The sequence below is a fragment of the Macaca mulatta genome, chromosome 10 (genome assembly GCF_049350105.2).
Source record: "Macaca mulatta isolate MMU2019108-1 chromosome 10, T2T-MMU8v2.0, whole genome shotgun sequence".
Classification (NCBI taxonomy): Eukaryota; Metazoa; Chordata; class Mammalia; order Primates; family Cercopithecidae; genus Macaca; species Macaca mulatta.
Genome location: NC_133415.1, coordinates 59,604,991 through 59,626,293, shown reverse-complemented (window position 1 = coordinate 59,626,293; position 21,303 = coordinate 59,604,991). Strand labels below are relative to the sequence as shown.

The window sequence follows — 21,303 nt, the reverse complement described above, 5'->3', positions numbered from 1 at the left end:
CTGCCCATGCCAGGGCAAGCTAAGGGCCAAGAATGAATGGTCCACGAGCAGTCCTTGCCCAGTGGCGGGCAGGAAGTTGCTAGGCAGATGCCCCTGTCCTGATAGCTCTGAGTGAATGTCCTACACAGTCCCCCAGACGTTCCCACAGGGCTGAGCCCCAGCTGCTGGCAGCAGCAACTGGCTTAACTGCACATACCTCTCTCCTTCTTTCTGCTCCCTACTTTGCCTTTACCCAGTGCTTTCTGGAACCACCTCCCAAATGTACTGTGTACACTCAGATCCTCGTCACAGGGCCAGCTTCTGGGAGGTCTTGGGCATCATCCTGGATGCAGGAGTCATAGCCTTGTGGAAGCGGCAGGCCTGTTCTGCGTCATCTGCTTTCTCCCCATCACTAAGTGAATCCTTTCCAGGACAAGTGGTGAGCAGGGCTTGGTGTGTCACGTGGGAGGCAGTGTCTCTTGGGAAGCAGCTCTGCCTGTGCATTGATGCTGCTCTGATTCACAGAGCGTCGTCCTGGCCTCTCCAGGATGAATCATACCCCGGGCACAGACAGGAACGAATGTCAGGGAGATAGAATCTTTCAGAATCCTCACCACTGAATCTTGCCTGCAGAGTGCTGGGAAAGAATGTCTTTGAAACAATTATTTATTTGACCCTGGCAGCTATTTCAATGACTTTTAAGCAAGCTTTTTTAGTGACTTTTAAAAGTTAGTGTCATTCCATGGATGTCCCATTCAAATCTTTGTTAAGAACATGCTAGTTTGCTTTTCTAGATCAAATGCACATCCTCCAAGTGCATTGCCATTTGGCTTCTGGTAGGATGGTGTGAAGGCCTTGGGGCTGTCCTCTCTGTTAAAGGAAATAAAACACAAAGGTCACTGAAGAAGAGAAGTACCAGCACTGATTCATACAGTGCCTGCTGATGTGTCTGGAGAGCAGAGCGCTGACATGGGAGTTTTGTCTTTGCATTTATGTTAATTCTGCTTTAAACTCTGGTAAATTAAGTGGATATGAACTTAGCACAGTTATGTTCAGTGATCATTCAAGATGCCATAGCATGAAGCCCATCACACTTCCAAGTTTCAAGGGCCCTTTATCTGGGATGCATGAATGGACAGATTCATGGTCAGTGTCTCAGAAGCTTTGTGATCTTCAGCTGAGCTTGGGAAGCAGACTGTGCCCTCATTCTTTCTTCTCCGTTGCTCCTTCCTGAGGACTGTGGGGGAAGGCAGGCGTCCCCTGCCAGAAGGCAGCTTGTGATGCCTGGAAATATAGCTGGGGATGCATTGCTTCTGCACGGTACTTATCACACGAGGCAGGGCAGACAGGTGGCAATATAACAAGATTGGCTAACCAGCTAACTAAATGCACAGGTGATCCTAACAAGCTGGAGGAAAAAGATTAGGAAAAATGAGATCACACCAAGAGGGAGGTGAGTACCCCAAATATATTTTGGTGTCTAGAGCTGGCTGTATGCTCAGCAGCAGTGCTGAGAGGGAGACACAGTCAGCAGCATGACTCACAGTGTCCACGCGGTAAAAATAGACCAGGGGCTCAGGAGAAGCTCATCTACTTTTACTCTGATATGGGATGCAGAGTTCTCATAGAAGCAATGAGTGTCATCCCCCAAAATCCCCCACTGGGAATGCCTCCCCAGCCCCCCAGCGCTCCAGTGCCCTGACCCTGTGCTAGCTTTCCACCACTCTTATCTGCAGAACTCATTTATTGAGCTCATGATCTCAGTCCCTTGGCACTTCAATCCCCCAACCCTGTGCTCACTTTTCTACAGCTCTTATCTGCAGAACTCACTCATCGAGCTCATGATCTGCCTCTCATCTTTAGGTCAAGTGTGAGCTTCACAAGAACATAGGCTTCTTCTGACTGCTTCCCGGACACCCCCAGCACTGAGAGCAGTGCCTCCTGCAGGGTGGGTACCTGGGCATGATTTATTGAATGACTGGATTGAAGACATTTCATGGGGATTGCTGCTTACAAAGCAGATCCATGGGACCCAGGGAGAGCAGTTTTATGGTTTGTGGACGTTCATTGGTGTGACTCTCTGATGGCTTGTTTCACTGCAGTGTACATTGTGGCATAGGTAACCCAGGGAGCAATGAAGTCGTACATAATAAAGACACCCTATGCATAGCAAAAAGGCTTAAAGGAGCCCCTGGAAAGAAAACAGGGAAAGACAGGACAGAGACACAGTGAAAGAAACCCAAGCCCAAGCAAGCCCGACTGAGCTCCCTTGGCCCTCTCTGTATGCCACCCTCACCCTGGCTCTAGGTCTCCATCTGTGGCTCGGAGGCTGCCTGGGCGCTGGGACCTGGGGCTGTATTGTCCCTGTGGTGGAACATGGGTATTCTTAGTTTTCAGTTTTCTTCAGAATGAATCCGGATAAAAACTTTAAAATCCGTAGCTCATGAAGAACAGCTTCTGCTTCAAAGAAGACCAGTGACGCGGGAACATAGAGAGTTGGGGGATGTCCGAGTTGAGACGGAGGTCTAAACGGGAATTGGTATATGCTGGCCCTCATGAGCCTTTGGTCTGTGCCCCTGGAGCTGTGTCACTGAAGAATTCCTGCAGAGCTGTCACAGAACCAATTCCCCTTCTGAAAGACCCTGTGATTGCTGCACTAGCCTAGTAAGGAAGTGGGGAAGTAAGTAGGAGATCTTTGAAGTGGCCTGGGTGAGAGGATGGTAGCTTGGTCCAGGGTGACGAGGGAGAGGAATCAGTAGGACTTGTTGATGCTTTGATTTCCATGGAGGAGGTGGTGAACAGATCCCAGGTGTGGGGCAAGGCCAAGTGAGCAGCGGCAAGGCTGTTCACAGACGTGGTGGGTGAGGAGCCAGCAGAGGGTCTGTGCATGTCCAGCTTGCTAGCCGAGTGGTCACTGGTACAGGACAGGTGGCACCACGGCCTACAGGGAGATGAGCTGGAAAAGGCTGAACAGAGGACCTGGGAAAGAGCCATTGGGAAGACCTGGTGGGGGAGCAGGAAAACCAGCCGAGGGCACGCAGCCAGGGGATCCCTGGGGAAATTCTCTCAAGAAGAAGGAAGCTGCTCAGGGTGTCATGTTTGTCCAAGGTCGGGCCTGGTAGGGAGAGGTGGCCATTCTGTGGGTTCACTGACGTTTAGGACCCCCTCAGCAGGGACAAGGGGGGCTCAGAGTGGCTCCTACATATCCAAATCCCAGATCTGCCCCCTTACTCAATCTAGCAGCTAAATTGGGGCGGATTTTAGGAATCCACATGGATTGTTCTCTTCTGGGGTTTTTGTAAATGGCACTGCAACATTTTTAATAAAATTTAAATTGCAGAGCAGACTGGATCCTCGCTTCCGCCCATATTTGCTGTTTCCATGTTTACTCCACTCGCCCGGGTCAGGTGTTTGTGCTGTCTGGATGCCTCTCAGTGTTCTCCTTAGGAGACCAAGTCCTGGACATCAGGACACAGTGGGGCTGGGACTTATTTTAGAAGATCAGAAATCCAAATATAGAAAGTGAGATGCTAGACTTTCCCTTTGCAGCACTTAAAGCAAAGTTGCAAAAAATCCTGAAGCTAGAGACATGCCATTAAAAGAGTTGCAGTATTTTCACTTGTCTCAGTCTTCCTATTCTGCCAAATTCTGTGGCTTGTTAGTAGCTAGATGCAGTCATGAAAACAGCACTGCTAAGGGGAAATACTTTCTTTGTAACTGATCCAGAACATCAGTGCCAGGATGGCAGGAATCAGAGAGGGGCCATAGCAAATGCTGACCCTCCAGTGCCGACCCCAAAAGTACGACTTAGCTCCCACCAATTCTCAAACCCTGGCCCCAGTTTATCGTAAGTGCTTTAATTTGGCACCACCAGGTCTGGTTCATAAATAACCTCAGAGAGGAATTTCCATGAAGGTGAATGCAGCTGCAGCTGGGACCATACCCATTGCCCAGGTAAAGGTCTGTCTGTCCAGACATCCATATCCTTAGCAAGTTATAAGACAAGGGGCACGTGGAATAAGATGAGGTGGAAACCTCTATCTAACCATGCCACGTGCCAGGTGGCAGCACACCCACATACCCAAAAAGGGAAAGCGTGACTGTGATGCCACGTCTGAGTTGTCAGGAAACCACTCCAGGTTTAGGAGACAGAAATTCCCCCAAGCGCCAAAGAGAGGGAGAGCATGGCCACAATGCCCCTGGTGCCACCAGGGGCTGAGCTGAGGGTGGCCAGTGCTTTGAGGTATTGGCGCTATTATTTTTTTCTTTGAAAACTGAAGCAATAAAATCTCAGACTCTGAAGTTTCTCTTGAAGTCCTATTAAGGTCCACCAGCAAAGGTCCTTCTCTGGAAGCCCCAGCCTGGCCCTGCTGCTGGGATGGAACTATGGCCCTGTGGGCCTAATCTGGGATGGGCCACATCTAAAATAAAAGCTCCTGTGGGTTCCCTCTCTTTATTTCAAATCCGCTGATGCTGTGGTGTCCAGGGCAGTGGCTCCTCCAGGACCCGGCAAGCCATGTTAGTGTGGTCCCAGGCAGTCCCACATCGGTTCCCAAAGTCAGGCATACCTGAGCCCTGTGGGCCCCAGTTGCAAGTGAGGGGCAGGTTTGAGTCACTCACACGGGCAGAGAAGCTGGGCAGTGGGCAAGGAAGCCCGGGAGCTCATTTAGTCATGAAGGGATTCTAGAATAAAGGAAGGATTTGGCAAGAGGGCCCAGGTATCTTAGATGGGCTCCCCAGAGTCCCCTGAGATAAGAATTTGGCTGCATGTAGCTTGCATGGGAAGTGATGCCAGAAAGCACTGGAAGTCAAGTGGGAAGTGAGCGTTCAGGGAGGCTGCCCGACACCCAATTCGTCATCAGCAGTTCCCAGCTGGGCAGGGGCCCCAGTCCTGCTGGTGACCGTGGCAGGTGGAATAGGACCTCCTCTGAGTTACTGGTGGTCCATTCTCCACCTCTGCCTGTCAAGGCTGTGACTGTTCCTGGGCACTGACCTCCCCCTACAGTCTGCCAAGGCTGTGGCCCACAGGAGCGTACTGCGTGCTGGCCAGAGGATGCTGCCAGGGCTTGCCCAGGGATGAGAGCTGAGACACACAGCCAGGCACCAGGAATGCCTGAACCTTTCTGATTTATCATCTGTATTCCCGCGTGGTTCCTGAAGGAGGAACAAGTAAGACTCAATACCAATTTATCCCTGGCTGGTGAGAACCAGGACTTTTCTGGAAGGAGCTGTGACGAGCTCAGCACAAAGCCCCTCCTTTGTTGGAAGCCCTGTTCCTAGCCCATCCCTCTCCAGCTTCAGGAACCCAGCCCTTGCCACACTCTGCTGTGCCCCGGAGCCGGGAGTGTGGCCCTTAGAAGAGGCCCCTTGCCCGCACGTGCTCAGCAGGAAGGCGGCAGCTTCCTCCTTTGGCTGCTGAAGGTCTATGGGTGTGGGGGAGCCTTCCCTGCTAGAGATAAGAAACTGAGCAGGAGCGGGTGTGAGCAAGACATCTGAGCTAGGCTGAGGCTCCTCCCCCATTTGACCAGAAGAGAAGCAGGCAGCAGGAGCCTCCTGCAGCCATCTGTTTCCTCCTGTCCAGGACACGCTAATGGGCACCATTGGCCCAGAATCCATGGGTCCCACCCAAGGAGCTCATCTCCGAGAAGGGCTGGTGGGACAGCCAGCAGGTGAGCTATTCCACAACCCAGGCACCCTCTGCAGGGAAGCTGCCTTCGTGCAGGGAAGCACCCTCAGTAGGTACAACAGTGACCTCTCAGAAGAGCCTGGGGCCCAGGAGGACCACTGCAGGCCAAACTACCAAGTGTTTTGGATCTCCCCAGGTACCTAATGTGATCCGAAAAGCATAAACCAATAAAAAAAGAAATGGAAAGAAAATGCCTGAGGAAAAGAGAAGATAAAACATAGATAAGAAACGTGAGAAGGTTAAGAGATTAACACAAAAATGTTAACCATGGGGTAAGTGAAAAATTAAAATTAAGGAGGATCTTTTCTTTTTTCTTCCTTGAGACAGAATCTCACTCTATAGCCCAGGCTGGAGTGCAGTGGCACGATCTCGGTTCACTGCAACCTCTACCTCCCGGGTTCAAGCAATTCTCCTGCTTCAGCCTCCCGAGTAGCTGAGATTACAGGCATGCACCACCACGCCCAGCTAATCTTTGTATTTTTTTTTTTTTTCTTTTTGAGACGGAGTCTCGCTCTGTCGCCCAGGCTGGAGTGCAGTGGCACAATCTTGGCTCACTGCAAGCTCCACCTCCTGGGTTCACGCCATTCTCCTGCCTCAGCCTCCAGAGTAGCTGGGGCTACAGGCGTCCGCCACCATGCCAGGCTAATTTTTTGTATTTTTAGTAGAGAGGGGTTTCACTGGGTTAGCCAGGATGGTCTTGATCTCCTGACCTCATGATCGCCCTGCCTAGGCCTCCCAAAGTGCTGGGATTACAGGCATGAACCACCACACCCGGCCAATTTTTGTATTTTCAGTAGAGACAGAGTTTCACCATGTTGGCCAGGCTGGTCTCAAAGTCCTGACCTCAAGTGATCTGCCCCCCTCAGCCTCCCAAAGTGCTGGGATTACAGGCATGAGCCACCATACCCTGCCCAGGAGGATAATATTTAAATGTCAGATAATTTCAAAGCCCCAGTGAAGAAAAAGCTGAAATAAAAGAGATTTTAAAATAAATGTTTAAATGAACAAACAAAAAAAAACTAGAGCCAACAAAATTCAGAGGAAAGCCTAGAAGTTGAAGATCAAATTTTGAAGTAAAAATAAAAACAAAATGAGCAGGTAAAAGTTAAAACCAGGCTAGGGGCTGGAAGAGCAAGAAAAATAGTTCTTCAAACTGATAAAAACCATGAATGTGCACCAGCTCCCACTCCATTCCCCTGCAGGCGCAGGCTGGAGTCATATGAGAACTGAAGAAAAGGGAAATAAATAGAGGTGGAAGCGGGAAGCTGAAGATGAAATCGAGGGTGTTACTACCAGGTCAGCAAGAAATAAAAACCCAATTGCCCAGATGCCAGGTCCCACAACCCAACACGTTCATGGTAATTTAAGAAAGTAACATGGAGTCAAAAGACCATCAGTAAAAAATGTGAAGAATCCCCTGGGCTTTAAGCATAAACCCCCCTGCAATGAGCATTGGTTTACTGTTTCACGTCCCTTGTTCCCTGTAATTTTAGCAGAAACCCCTGATGCAGACACCTTAGTGTGAGTTTACAACCTGATGGGTTATGGGCATGTTTTATTTAGCCCCTTGAGGGATTTAGTGTACACACACACATGTGTATGTATGTATATGTGTGTGTGTATTTCAATTATTTGTGATTATAAAATAATTCTGGAGCTCCAGTTTCTCTGAACTGTTTTTCTTTTCCGTCTACTGGCTTATATTTTATTTCTATCATTAGATGTTACCCTAAAATTTTTAATATGCATTTCTTAATGTGCAAATTCTAGAGTTAATACTGTCCATCTTTCTTCCTAACAATACAAAGAGTTTAGCATCTCCCTGCTTTCTTACGTTATTGTTCTGTATTTCAGTTCCTTCTAAATTTTGTTCCAGCAGAATTAACCATCCTGAGTGTGGTTAGTTTTGCTGTTGTTTTCTATGGTCAATGCTCATTAAATATTACTCGTGTTCTTTACTTCCCACCTTGCATCTCATTTTTACTTTGATCAGTTTTCTTTTTTCTGGAGAATATGCTTTAGTAGCCTTAATGAAGGGCTGTTAGTAGTCCATTCAATCTTTGTACAAAGGCCTTATGTTCTCATTTGTGAATGATGGTTTAATTAGGTATAGAATTCTAGGATAAAGTATTCTCTTTCACAAACACTGAAATTATTTTTGATTTCCTCATGGTTTCTAGTATACTTTGGATGTGTGTCCCCAGTCCAAATCTCATGTTGAGATGTAATCCCCAGTGTTGGAGGTAGGGCCTTGTGGGAGGTGATTGGATCATGGGACTGGTTTCTTCATCAACAGTTTAGCTCTGGCCCCTTGGTGCTGCTCTCACCATGAGTGAGTTCTCGTGAGATCTGGTGGTTGAAAGGTATGTGCCACCTCCCCACTCACTCTTGTTCCTGCTTTGGCCGGGTGACCTGCCTGCTCCTCTTTTCTTTCCACCATGATTGGAAGCTTCCTGAGGCCTCCCCAGAAGCTGAACAAATTCCAGCACCATGCTTCCTGTACAGCCTGCAAAACCGTGAACCAAATACACCTCACTTCTTTATAAATTACCTGGTATTTCTTTATAGCAATGCTAGAATGGCCTAATGCACTTTCTGTTGCTCTTGTTGAGAAACCTACTCTTGGTTTGTTTTTTTTCCTATAGGAATTTGAAATTATTTTCTCTGGGTTGGGCACAGTGACTCACGCCTATAATCCCAGCATTTTGGGAGGTCAAGGCAGGCGGATCACCTGAGGCCAGGAGTTCAAGACCAGCCTGGCCAATACGATGAAACCTCATCTCTACTTAAAAGATTAAAAAAAATAAAATAAAATCAGTTGGGCATGGTGGCGAGCACCTGTAATCCCAGCTACTAGGGAGGCTGAGGCAGCAGAAACACTTGAACCCGGGGGGCAGAGGTTGCAGTGAGACGAGATTGTGCCATTGCACTCCAATCTGGGCGACAAGAGCAAAACTCCATCTCAAAAAAAAAAAAAAAAAAAAAAAAAGACAAGAAAAGAAGTTGAGATCATATTTTTGACTTTTGTGTAGTTACTATATTTAGTGTGGGATAGCTTTAATTTACCTTGTATTATATATGTCTGAACCTGCAAATTCACATCTTTTATTAGTTCTGAGAAATTCTCAAATATCTTCAGATGTTGCCTCTTCTCCATTCTCAATGTTCTCTCAGTCTGAAATTCCCAGGCTATTCATCTGGATTTTCTATTAGCAGATTGGGAGACCTTCTCATTTTTATCTTCCTACCTTTTAATGTGTCTTCCATAGTTTCCAGATTATGCTGAATTCTAGGTAGTGTCATCAGTTCCATATTCCAGTTCAAGTCCCTCATCAGATATTTCAAGTTAGCTTATTAACTCACCCATCATGTCTTAAATTCAGTATTTATTTTTATTTCAGGAAATTCCAATTTGCCTTCTCTCTTTTGATAATGTATTTTTCCCCACGTGGATTTGGTTTCTCCTTGTGTGCTAGAATATCTTAAAAGAGACTTATTTTATCAATCACTTGAAATTCTTGGAAGGCTACTCTCTCTGCTGACTGAGGCTCAGGGCAGACCATTTCTTGGTAGATTTTAAAATTTTGAATGTTGACCTTTCTCCATGGCACTTTAATTGAAAACTGTCATTATGCATTTCCTGAAGTGAGGATGCAATACCAGGTACCCCTCAGAATCACTGACATGTCACCACTTTTTATGTTAGTTCCTCAGTGTAGGGGTTTCCTAGCTGCACAAATAATATAATCCCTAACCCCTGATCCACATGGTGCTGTGTTTTCAGCATAGGACTTTCCCAGCACCAGGCCAATGGGACGACCCCATGTTTTCCCTCACTGAACTGATGGGAAGAGTGATTCTGAATTCCGAGTTTTCACTGGATACATTATTCTCTGAGCTTCCCATCTTTGTTTGGGGGTCTGGTTTCCACTCCCTTCTTGAGGAGACCCAGGCCCTGTCTCCTCTGCTCCCGCCACTAAACACATGCCCTGTTGCCAGGACTAGCCTGTCTCCCCACGATGAGGCAGCATCAGCTTGGGCTAAGGCTTCATATCCAACTTTCCTCCTTAATTCCAGCCCCTGAAGATTTCCCTTGCTTTCCTATGACCTTAGCTGTGGCTTATAAAAAAATGCTATATTATGCAGTGTACTTACATGCTTTGTTGCAGGAAGTGTTTGAAGTGAATCTGGCACCATGTTTATAACCAGTTTCTGCTGAGAAATTTGAAGATCTGGCAATATGACATCTGTCTTTCAGCAGGACTAAAATTTGCTAGAAACTTGAGTGGCAGGGGGCATGTACTCTCTGTTCAGTCTCTAACTTATCACTTGTAATATTATTTTGACTCCTGTGTAGGCATTTATGATTCAGCATAATATATTCCATCTTTTACCCTTTTCCACGAAATGGATCCTAACAGCATCCAGTTCATATACCAATTCTGTACCACAAGACTTTAGTATTGATAAAGGAGAACAGCAGTCATGTGGCGCCATTGGTCTTTTGAAAAAAAAAAATATATATATATATAGTTTGTTTGTTTGTTTTTTGAGAGGGAGTCTTGCTCTGTCACCCAGGCTGGAGTGCAGTGGCGCAGTCTCGGCTCACTGCAAGCTCCGCCTCCAGGGTTCACTCCATTCTCCTGCTTCAGTCTCCTAAGTATCTGGGACTACAGGCGTCCGCCATCACGCCCGGCTAATTTTTTGTATTTTTAGTAGAAACGGGGTTTCACCGTGTTAGCCAGGATGGTTTTCATCTCTTGACCTCGTGATCCACCCACCTTGGCCTCCAAAAGTGCTATTTTTTAGGACTTCGAAACTGACTTCCATTGAAGCCCACTAGCCAAAGACCAATAGAAGCACACTTATAGTCAAATGAAATTGGTTGAATTTAGCTGCTGCAGCAAGAAAATGGACTACATGGAGTCTTGGGAGCACCTTCAGTAGGAGAAGGTTCTTCAAGAATGGGGGCCTGTGCTAAATCATATTCTCAGGAGAAAGCAGGGGAGGGGCCGGCTCTGGACTGGTACTAGGGAGAAGCATCGACACCTAGCAATGGGGAATCTTTGCAGTCTCTGTACAGACAGTGGAGGAGCTGTCAGGGCTGGGACTGTCACCGTGAGAAAGGGCATGGCTCAGAAGCAGGGATCGAGGGCAGTTTTGCAGCTGCAGGAGGGTTCTGCTGCAGAAACACAGTTTATGGTCATTGTCCTTGTCCTGTTGGCAACACTGTGTCACCAGCAGGGCTAAATTGCACTTCCTGTCTGGGGGTTTAGCTAATCTTTCAGAAAAGTATTTTTGTCCGAGAGAAATTCCTTGTTCCAAAACAAAGCTCACTTCTTGTGACGCCCTGGGCAGAAGGTGCTGGGAGCAGCTTTCTGGGTGGCCCTGCTCATGTCCCAACCTCTGGCTTCCTGCTGGTTCTGACTCACAAGGGCCCTGAGGCTGTCACAGAGGACTCATCTCCATATTCACTGCTTGAGCATGTCTCCCAGCTCCATGTTTTCACTTGTGAAAGCATGGTCTTCAGGACATAAAATAATTTACCAGGAGAAACCAGTTTCTGTCTGTTGGCATCCTGGTGACAACAACGAGGACCATCACCACCTGTCTTCCGGCAACCACCGACACCTCCGAAGAAGCAGCGTGCCCCCGCAGGGTCTCTGGAGTGAGAACACTCTTCCAATTTGGGTTTCTTGACCTTGCTAGGTTCGCACAGCCCACTACTAGCTGGCAGAGAATAACTCAAGAGCAAATGGCCCCAGGAATAAACTTGAGATATTAGCATGGGAATGCTGGATTGAAATGTGACTCATTTTCTCATCAGTCAGCATGCTGATGAACTAATTTCAGCTACTGATATTTTTTATGTTTCCCAGACTGAGCTGTTGCTCTGTTTCTCATACACAGGACCGGGAGGTAGTCTGAGAGTTTATGATGTTAATTAATTGGAAGATGGACCATGATACTGTCCGAGAGACTGTGTAGTCATTTCTGAACCTTTGTAATAAAGAAACTGTGCTTCCATATTGAAGAAGCACTTAGTTAAAGGAAAAATGTGAGAAATAGTCACTTTTTGTTTTTATGCTTTTGGTTTATTTCAGCAAATCTGAGGTTTAGTAAAAACCAATGGCACAGGAAAAAGCAAGTCACTCCACCATTTTGTTTCTGTGGGTACTTAAGATCTCATATTGCATCCTAAGGATTTTTAAATAGATCATTTATGATGTGAATAATGAGCTGGCCATATTGTCACTTCTGGGTTCACTTCTGTGAGCTTGGGAAGATTAGAAGCACAGTATTCTTCAAGTTTCTTTTTCACCCTCTTCCACAAAATGGATCCTGGCAACAGCCAATCCACATCCCAGTTCTCCACCACATGCCTTTACCGTTGATACAGAGAATGGCAGCCATGTGGCTCCTTTGAGCTTTTGGTAAATTTGTATTACTCATGCAACTCTGGGCCTACTGAAAACCCTCAGTGCATAGTGGATTTTTCTCTTTCTCTTTCTCCCTCCTTCTCCTTCTCCCCCTCTCTCTCTCCTTTAGACAGACAGACACACGCATGCACATGCACACATATACACACACAAACACACATACCCCATCACCACCACCATCAAAAAACAGAATGTCATCACTGTAGATTAAACTCATTTAGAAACTAACCCATGCTAAGGAATTTTCCAAGTAGTGTTGCAGTCTGTGGTTCTTTCTGTCTTAGTTTATTTTCTATTTAATATTACATTTCTCCAATTCTAGGATGCACATTCCTTTCTTTTCACTTGTTCCTATTTCTGAAATTCTGAAACAGTGATGTGCCTCACAGTCAGTGGCTTCTGACCCTTGATGGAGTCCGACAAGGCTTTTCCCTGAGCGTGCTTTTATGTATATAGGTAAATCTAAGTGAATAGTGACTGAATATAAAAACACTAACAAAATATTGTGGTGCTTATATATGTTGAACATATATTATTTTATATGTTTTTATATCTTACATAATAGTATATGTATATTATATATAATTTAAAATAAAGCCAACAATAGTACTACAGTACTAAATTGGTAGATTGTAATCAGAATTAATATGTTTGAGGTTCTTATATTTTCCAGAAAGTGAAGAACTAACTTACATGAAATTCCAGTAATTTCAGGCCGGGCGCGGTGGCTCACGCCTACAATCCCAGCACTTTGGGAGGCTGAGGCAGGCAGATCACTTGACTTCAAGAGTTTGGGTCAGCCTGGGCAACATGGCGAAACCCTGTCTCTACTAAAAATACAAAACTCAGCTGGACATTGTGGTGTGCGCCTGTAATCCCAGCTGCTCAGGAGGCTGAGGCAGGAGAATCGCTTGAACCAGGGAGCCAGAGGTTGCAGTGAGCTGAGATCACGCCAGTGCACTCCAGCCTGGGTAACAAGAGAGAAACTGTCTCAAAAAAAAAAAGAAAAAAAAATTCCAGTAAGTTCAAAGATACTATACTTGTGCCTTTGTATACTTGTACCTAACGATGTTGTCTTGTACACCAACATTGTTACTTCTTATTTTTTTGAGAAAAGTGCTTTTTTATTGTAGTAAATACATATAAAATATGCCATTTTTCCCCTTTTTAAATGTACAATTCGGTGGCGTTAAATCCATGCACATTGCTGTGCAGCCATCACCACCGTCCATCTGCAGAACTTACCATCATCCTAAACCGAGACCTTGTCCCCATTAAGCAGTAATTCTCCGTTCCCTCCCTTCTGCAGCCCCTGCAGCTGTGTTCTATCTGTGAGTGTGACTACTCTAGGTACCTCATGTAAGTGGAATCATGCAGTATTTGACCTTTTGTGACTGGTGTATTTCACTTAGCATATTGTCTTCAAGGGTCATCCATGCTATAGCAATGAGGAAAATTTCCTTCATTTTGAAGGCTAATACTCCAGGGTAGCATATGCCATATTTTGCATATTCATTCCTCTGTCAATGGACGTCTTCATTGTTTCCACCTCTGACTACTGCTGCATCATGATGCTGTGCACTTCAGTGTCCTCAAATCTGTGTTGGAGTCACTGCTTTCAATTTTTTTTTGAGACAGAGCCTTACTCTATTGCCCAGGCCTGGAGTACAGTGACACAATCACACCTGCTTTCCATTTTGGGGAGTGTATACTCGGCAGTGAAATGGCTGCTGTATAGTAACTCAACGTTGAATCTTTGAGGAGCCACCATCTTGTCTTCCACAGTGGCTGCTCCATTTGACATTTCCACTGGCAATGCATAGGGTTCCAATGTCTCCACAATAATATGAATTTTAAAGGCTATTTTCATATGGTTATTCTGGCTAGGATAATAAAGGCATATTTAAAAATTAAGTAGTACCTTGCCGGGCACGGTGACTTACGCCTGTAATCCTAGCACTTTGGGAGACCGAGGCGGGTGGATCCCCTGAGGTCAGGAGTTGGAGACCAGCCTGGCCAACAGAGCAAAATCCCGTCTCTACTAAAAATACAAAAATATTAGCTGGATGTGGTGGCACATGGCTGTAATCCCAGCTACTCGGGAGGCTGACGCAGGAGAATCACTTGAACCCAGGAGGCGGAGGTTGTAGTGAGCCAAGATCGTGCCACTGCACTCCAGCATGGGCGAAAAAGCAAGACTCCCTCTCAAAAAAAAAAAACAAAAAAACAAAAAAAATATTTAATTAATTAAGTAGTACCCCAAAATAGTAATGAAAGTTACAAACCTTTCCCCGTGGCCCCTAACATATCACTTCATATGCCCAGACACTCCTCAGAGGCAGCTCCTGCCCACCTTCCTGTTTTGACTGTTATTGCCACACCCTGACAACTGTGTTCATCTTGTTCTATCTTTTTTCTTTTTAGAGATGGAGTCTTGCTCTGTTGTCTAGGCTAGAGTGCAGTGGCATGATCACAGCTCACTGCAGCCTCAAACCCCTGGGCTCAAGTGATCCTCCGGCATCAGCCTCAGCTTCCTGCCTTAGTCTCCCACCTGTAGCTAGGACTATAGGTGCATATGCCTGGCCAGGTTTAAAATTTTTTTGTAGAGATGGGGTCTCATTATGTTACCCAGGCTGGTCTCCAACTCCTAGCTCCAAGCAATCCTCCCACCTCTGCCTCCCAGTGTACTGGGATTATAGGCATGAGCCCGTGTACCTGTCCGCATCAAGTTATTTCTTGATCCATTAGCTTTAAATTCTACCAGTGGACTCCCTACTTTGAAAGGGTAGAGACTAGTTCACCTAAGGTTAGAATTTAGTTCACTTACACTACTGCCCATCTCCTCCCCACTTCTCCCAACTTCTTAGGGATGTATTATTTTGAGTCCTTCCCTTGGTTACTGTCGTATTCATCTCCTCACTCTGTGGGATGAGGCTGTGGTTAGCATGCTTACCCACACTGCTTCTCTCTTTCCCATTGGCCTTCTGTATTAGTCTGTTTTGTGTTGCTATAAGGGAATACCAGAGGCTGGGGCATTTGTAAAGAAAAGAGGCTTATTTGGCTCATGGTGCTGTAGGCTGTACAAGCATGGTGCCAGCATCTGCTTGGCTTCTGGGGAAGCTTCAGGAAGCTTTTAATCATGGCAGAAGGGGAAGTGGCAGCCAAAGCATCACATGGTGAGAGGGAGCAAGAGAGAGAAGTCAGGGTCTTTTAAACAAGCAGCTCGCATGTAAACTAACAGAGCAAGAACTCACTCCTTGCCACAAGGATGGCACCAAGCCCTTCATGAGGAGTTCACCCCCATGACCCATACACCTCCTGTTAGGCCTGCCTTCAACACTGGTGATCACATTTCAATAAGAGATTTAGAGGGGACACACGTCCAAATTGTATCACCTTCCTATTGAGGTTGGTTGTGTCGTCAGTTTTACATGAGAATGAGTCCAGCTTACTGGCTATGAGTGAGACCCTAAAGCCAGGCTTCCTGGCTGTGAAATCCAGCTCTGCGGCTTGTAGGTGAAAGACCTTAAACAGGTTGCTTCAGTTTTTGATGCCTTAGTTTCCACATCTGCAAAAGCGAGGATAATAACTATACCTACTTAATGGGGTTGCTATAAAAATTAAACAGGATAGTCCTTATTAAAAGTTTAGCACGATGCTTGGGATTTAGGAGAAGCCGAACTCTTGGCCAACATGATAATGTTATGGCTATAAACCCAAGTTTTGGTTATAAGTTAATGTTGCCTCTGGATTCAGCTCCAGCACCATAACCCCTGTGCCAGATAAAGGAAAATATAGAGTCCAGGTCAAATGGATTCTGTCATTTTAAATTCCACAGCTGTGTAAAATGACGGGAAATTTTGTTTTGCTTTATATTTGGACCCATGGAGTTCCTGTACACCTTTTCTGGCTGTGTGTGTTTTTCTGGAGTTTCTAAATGGCACTCTTTTCACATTGAGGACAGAAACCTGCGCCTTCCTCACAGCATCCGTCTTAACTTCCAGCTGTGCGTGCATGCTGCCGTTCTTGCTCACAAAGATGGTCTTTGTGAAGCCCACGGTGTTTATTATAAATGGGACAGATTGCTGCTGGCCAGCTGCCATGCAGAGATTGCTTTTTATTCATTTAAGCTATTCACTGCTTTCTCCTTATCTTCTATTATCCACATCCATGGTTTTCACTGCCATTTGTTTCTGGAGTAAATCTTTAAGTTACTTATTCAGACAGGCTGCTGTGAGACACATTTTCTGATTCTTGAAAATATTTATTGTCATCCATGTTTTGTCTCCTTTTTGTTTTTACTCATCCTTGGAGGAGTGCTTGATGGAGTACATACTTTAAAGGTTTTTCTGTCAACTTCGAAGGTGCTGTCCCATTGCCTGTCCATGTACACGGTTTTGATGAATGGTCTTCTGCCAGCCCGTGTTCCTGTGTCCTCTTGGCCTCCTGCAGGCTCCAAACATGAATTCCTAGCTGCAGCTTCTGCCCACACTCCTTCTTCTCTCCTTTGGTTAGATACCTCATCTACTGTTATGCTTTAAAATTATTTATCTTGTTAAGGATGATTTTTTCCATTTTCTCTTCCATTAAGATTCTTTTTGCTCTTTCACTAACATTTTAACGGGGTCTTGGAGAGAGGGGAAGAGTGATGTGTGTCCACTTCTTCGTCTAGCCCAGAAGCAGGCTCCCTGGTTCTCTCTTTACACAGCCTCGTCAGACAGTTGTCTTTGCAGGGAAAAGACTTGGCCTTGTGGATCCTGTGTGGTATCTTTGCTTTCTGATTCACTACCTTCTGCTCTTACCTTGTTACCTTTTCTCATATATTCTTTGCCTTTATTATTATTATTTTGGTGAATTTATTAATTTAGATAGGGGCTCATTAATTTTTAACCTTTTAAAAATAATATATGCATTTAAGGCTACATATTTCCCTCTTCTCCTGCATCCCTAGGTTTCAATAATTTAGTTTTCCAATGATTCTGTCCTAGATATTTTTATATTTTGTTATGATTCCTTTTTGATCAAATGGTTATTAAGAAAGCATTTCTTTTTCTTCATTTCTAAATGAACGTAGTTTTTATTAATTGTATCAACTTTTATATGAATTGCATTGTGGTTAAAGAAAGTGATCTGTAAGATACTAATTTTTTATACATACATCTTCTTTTTTTTTTTTTTTTTGACGGAGTCTCACTCTGTCACTCAAGCTGGAGTGCAGTGGCATCATCTTGGCTCACTGCAACCTCCACCTCCCGGGTTCAAGCAATTCTCCTGTGTCCACCTCCTGAGTAGTTGGAATTACAGGCACATGCCACCATGCCTGGCTGGTTTTTGTATTTTTAGTAGAGACAGAGTTTTGCCCTGTTGGCCAGGCTGGTCTCGAACTCTTGACCTCAGGTGATCTACCCACCTCGACCTCCCAAAGTGCTGGGATTACAGGCGTGAGCCACCATGCCCAGCATACTTCATGGCCTAATACTTGATCAATTTTTGAAAGGAAGAAAGAGAGAGAAGAATGGAGAGAGAGCAAGAGAGACAGAGAATGAGAGAGAAAGAGAACAGGTATGCCTAGAAGAATTTGTATTCTCTGTTGGATGCCAAGTTTTATACATGCATTTTTGATCAAAATTATTATTCAAATATTCTGTTTTTCTTCATTTGGGCCCGTTTATTTCTCAGCATAATTGAGAGCATACTTTGCAGTCTCCTGTTGTGATAGTGAAGATATTACATTATCCCCATAATTCTATAGATTTTGCTTTATATAATGTGATATAAATGGATTGTGTACATAGAAGTTGAGAACTATTGTATATGGTTCATTGGACCTCTCTCTGTGTAACTATGTTACTATATAATAATACTTTCTACTCCTTAATGTCCGCTTTGTTTTATATTCATTACACCATGCCAAATTTCTTATTTGTTGCCTAGGATTTTCCACATATATATGTTTTCCATCCTTTTGCTTTTAGCGCTTCCATGTCCGTGTGCTTTAGGTCTATCTCTTATGAATAACATATGTCTGGATATTATTTTAAATCCAAAGTAACAATTTATTTTAATTGACAATTTAAATTAATTTGTACCTATCGTGAATACTGATATGTTTGGATTTGCTATTATCCTCATTTTGCATTTGGAATTTGGCCTACATTTTTTCTGTTTCATTTTTTTCTTACCTCTTTCTGTTTGATTGAGGTTTCACTGTTTTTTTCAAGTCTTACTCATGTACTTCTCTCCCCTGGTTTAGAATGATTAGAAATGTTTCCATTCATTTGGTAGTTATCCTTGACATTTGCCTATGTATATTTAAGTCTAAAACTGAACATGTTAACACACTTCTGGAATATCAAAAGAATCTTAGAATCACTCACATCCTGATTTGCATGCTATTGTTTTCCTGTGTTTAGAGTTTTAAGAATAAACCTAATGATTTACGTTTATATATATATATATAGAGAGAGAGAGAGAGAGTCAATGTTTGTTTGGATTTATAAATATGTTGTGAGTTTGTGGGCTCATAAGTCCTTGCATCTCAGATCATCACCCGGCATTATTTTTCTTCTTCCTAAAGTGCCTCCTTTAGAATTCCTTTTAGTTTAAATCTCTAAGTAGTTTTTTTATTTATTTGCAAATGGATTTTTCACTTGGCTCTTGAAAGATAATTTCATTATGTCCAGTTCAAAGTTGAGAGTTAATATCTGTCAATATATTGAAGATATTAGTCCCTGGTCCTTTGGCTTCCGTTATTGCTTGATATGTGTCTTGCCATTCTAGTTTTTGTTGCTATGTAGATTATCCACTATTTTCCTTTGACTGCTTTTAAGACCTTTCCACTTAATCTTCAGCAGTTGCACGTAATGTGTCAATGTGGTATCTCCTGGATCAGTGAATTTGTGTTTCTCATCAGTGCTGAACATTTCTTAGGTAGCGTCCTTTGAAGTGTGGCTTCTCCTCTCCCAGGCGTTCTTTCTCCATTTCCGAGACTCCCACTAGAAGAGACTGATCTTTCTCATTCTACCTGCCAGACTCTTTGCTGCTCATTGCTGTTTCCTATCTTTTTTTTTCTATTCGTGAGGTATTTGGGGTTTTTTTCTCAGATCTGTCTTCTGGATTACATTTTTTTCTTAGCTGTGTCTATTCTGCTGTTAGATTCCAAATCTTCTGTTGTGCTTTTTACTTCAACAAACATATGTTTTGCTTTTTGAAATTCACGTTTCATTTTTCTGTTTATTCTCATAGTCACTTGTCACTTGCTCCTTCTTGTGTTTTATTTATGTAAGTGTTTCGTGAACAATTGTTCTGTATTTTCTTCTCACTATAAAAATATGTAAAGTCCTTGATGGTCCAGAGTTTTTCTCTCTTTCTCTACAGATGCTCATGGTGGCATGCACTCTTTCGTGCATGATGATCTTTCTCAGCTCGTTGTTTGACCTTATTCTGTGGTTAAATTTGGGGGAAGGGGTTCTCTTAGAGGTGTTTGTTTCTATTTCTGCCTGTAGTGAGGGGTCGTCACTGAATTGCTCTATTGCAATCAACAGAACAGTGGTTCTCAGAGTGTGGTCCCTGGATCAGCTGCAGCAGCATCACCTGTGAGCTTCTTAGAAATGGAAACTTGGGTATCCCTTTCCACACTGAGTAAGGAACTCTACAGCCTGGCAATCTGGGCTTTAACATGCCTTTCAGGTGATTCAAATGCATGCTTAAATCTGAGACCGCATCCATAAAGAATCTTAGCTTAGAATAAAGTTCAGCCTCAACTTCTCTATCTTGTCTTTCTACAAGGCTATAAAACTTACTATCACTGTTACTGTTGAATCCTAAATCAATCCTAAATCCTAAATCAATCAATGCTAATCAATCCTAAATCAATCCTAAATCTGCCCCTTCAAGTAATCTTCTATGGAAGAGTGGTGATATTTGGAGATTTTCCTTCACAATCAATAATGTCTCAAAGTGTGTTCCAATCCTGCATCTAATTTTGTAACAAGGGAATCTCTCAGAGCATCTAGTCAATTTTAATGCCAAAAATAACAGTTTGTCCATTGACTTTTAATTTCACTGATGTGTTTTTATTTCTAAAAGTCCTAAATATTTCATTTGTAAAGTATCCTAAGTATGGTTATTTTATAATCTTCATCTGAAAGTGTTAATACCTACATTCACTGTGAACCAGATTTGTGATATTTCTGCTCACCCTTGCTTATTTCTTCCTGTGTTTAGTGCTTGTCTTAGTTCACTTCTGCTGTTACAACGAAATACCACACAGTGTAATTTATCAATAATAGAAATGTATTTCACACAGTTCTGAAGCCTGGGAAGCCCAACATTGAAGTGCTGACAGATTCAGTGTCTGATAGGGACTCACTGCCTTCTTCTAAGAGAGCACCTTGTTGCGTGTCCTCTGGAGGGGATGAGCACTGTGTGCTCACATAGCAGAAGCGAAAGAAGGGGCTAACTCTTCACCCTCAAGCCCTTTTATACAAGCACTAATCCTATGGGTGGGGGCTTAATCACCTTCAAGGGCTCCGCCTCTTAATTCCATCACCTCAGGAATTTAGTTCCAACATATTAATTGCAAAGGGACACATGCATCCAAACCATTAGCAGTGCTCATTTCCCTCCCTTAAATCCCAAGCTCAGTTTGCTTTCTGAGACTATCCATGGGCATTTTCTAGGATACATTATCCTAGAGGACATTTGCATTTGCTTCTGCCAAGAATCACAGTGGTGGATTCCCAGCCCCAAACACTACAAACTAAGTGTTCAACTGTGTTTTTTAAGGCACATTAAGAGTGTGAAATCTCAGAGAGAGTGTGAGTGCGGGCTTGTGGTTAGAAATTCTCAGAGATGAAGCCCCTCTGGCCCTCCTCCAAAGAAGAAAAAAACAGTTTTACCCAAAATAATTTTAGAGATGAGAATGCTTTCAAGGCTTTCTCTTTCTCTCCTTCAGTGGGTGGGGAGGAAGACGTCTTGGCTGAGGCTGTGTCCACATTCACAATCTTATCACTTAAATCTTTGGTCACATGGGAGCCTCTGCATCTCTAAACCGTGGACTGTGTGTGTGTGAGAGGGCGTCACTGGTGTTGATGGTAATGATGACAATGGTACTGGTGACATTACTTGTACCAACAGTGATGTTAGTAGTAGTAGTAGTGGTAGTAGTGATATAATGGTGGTTGTGGGTCTGATTTC

At 44.0% G+C, this 21,303-nt stretch overlaps 1 protein-coding gene across 10 annotated transcripts in view; it reads left to right on the top strand.

The window, feature by feature from the left end:
* SYNDIG1 (synapse differentiation inducing 1) overlaps window positions 1-21,303 on the top strand; it is a 193,806-nt gene that overhangs the window by 33,995 nt on the left and 138,508 nt on the right.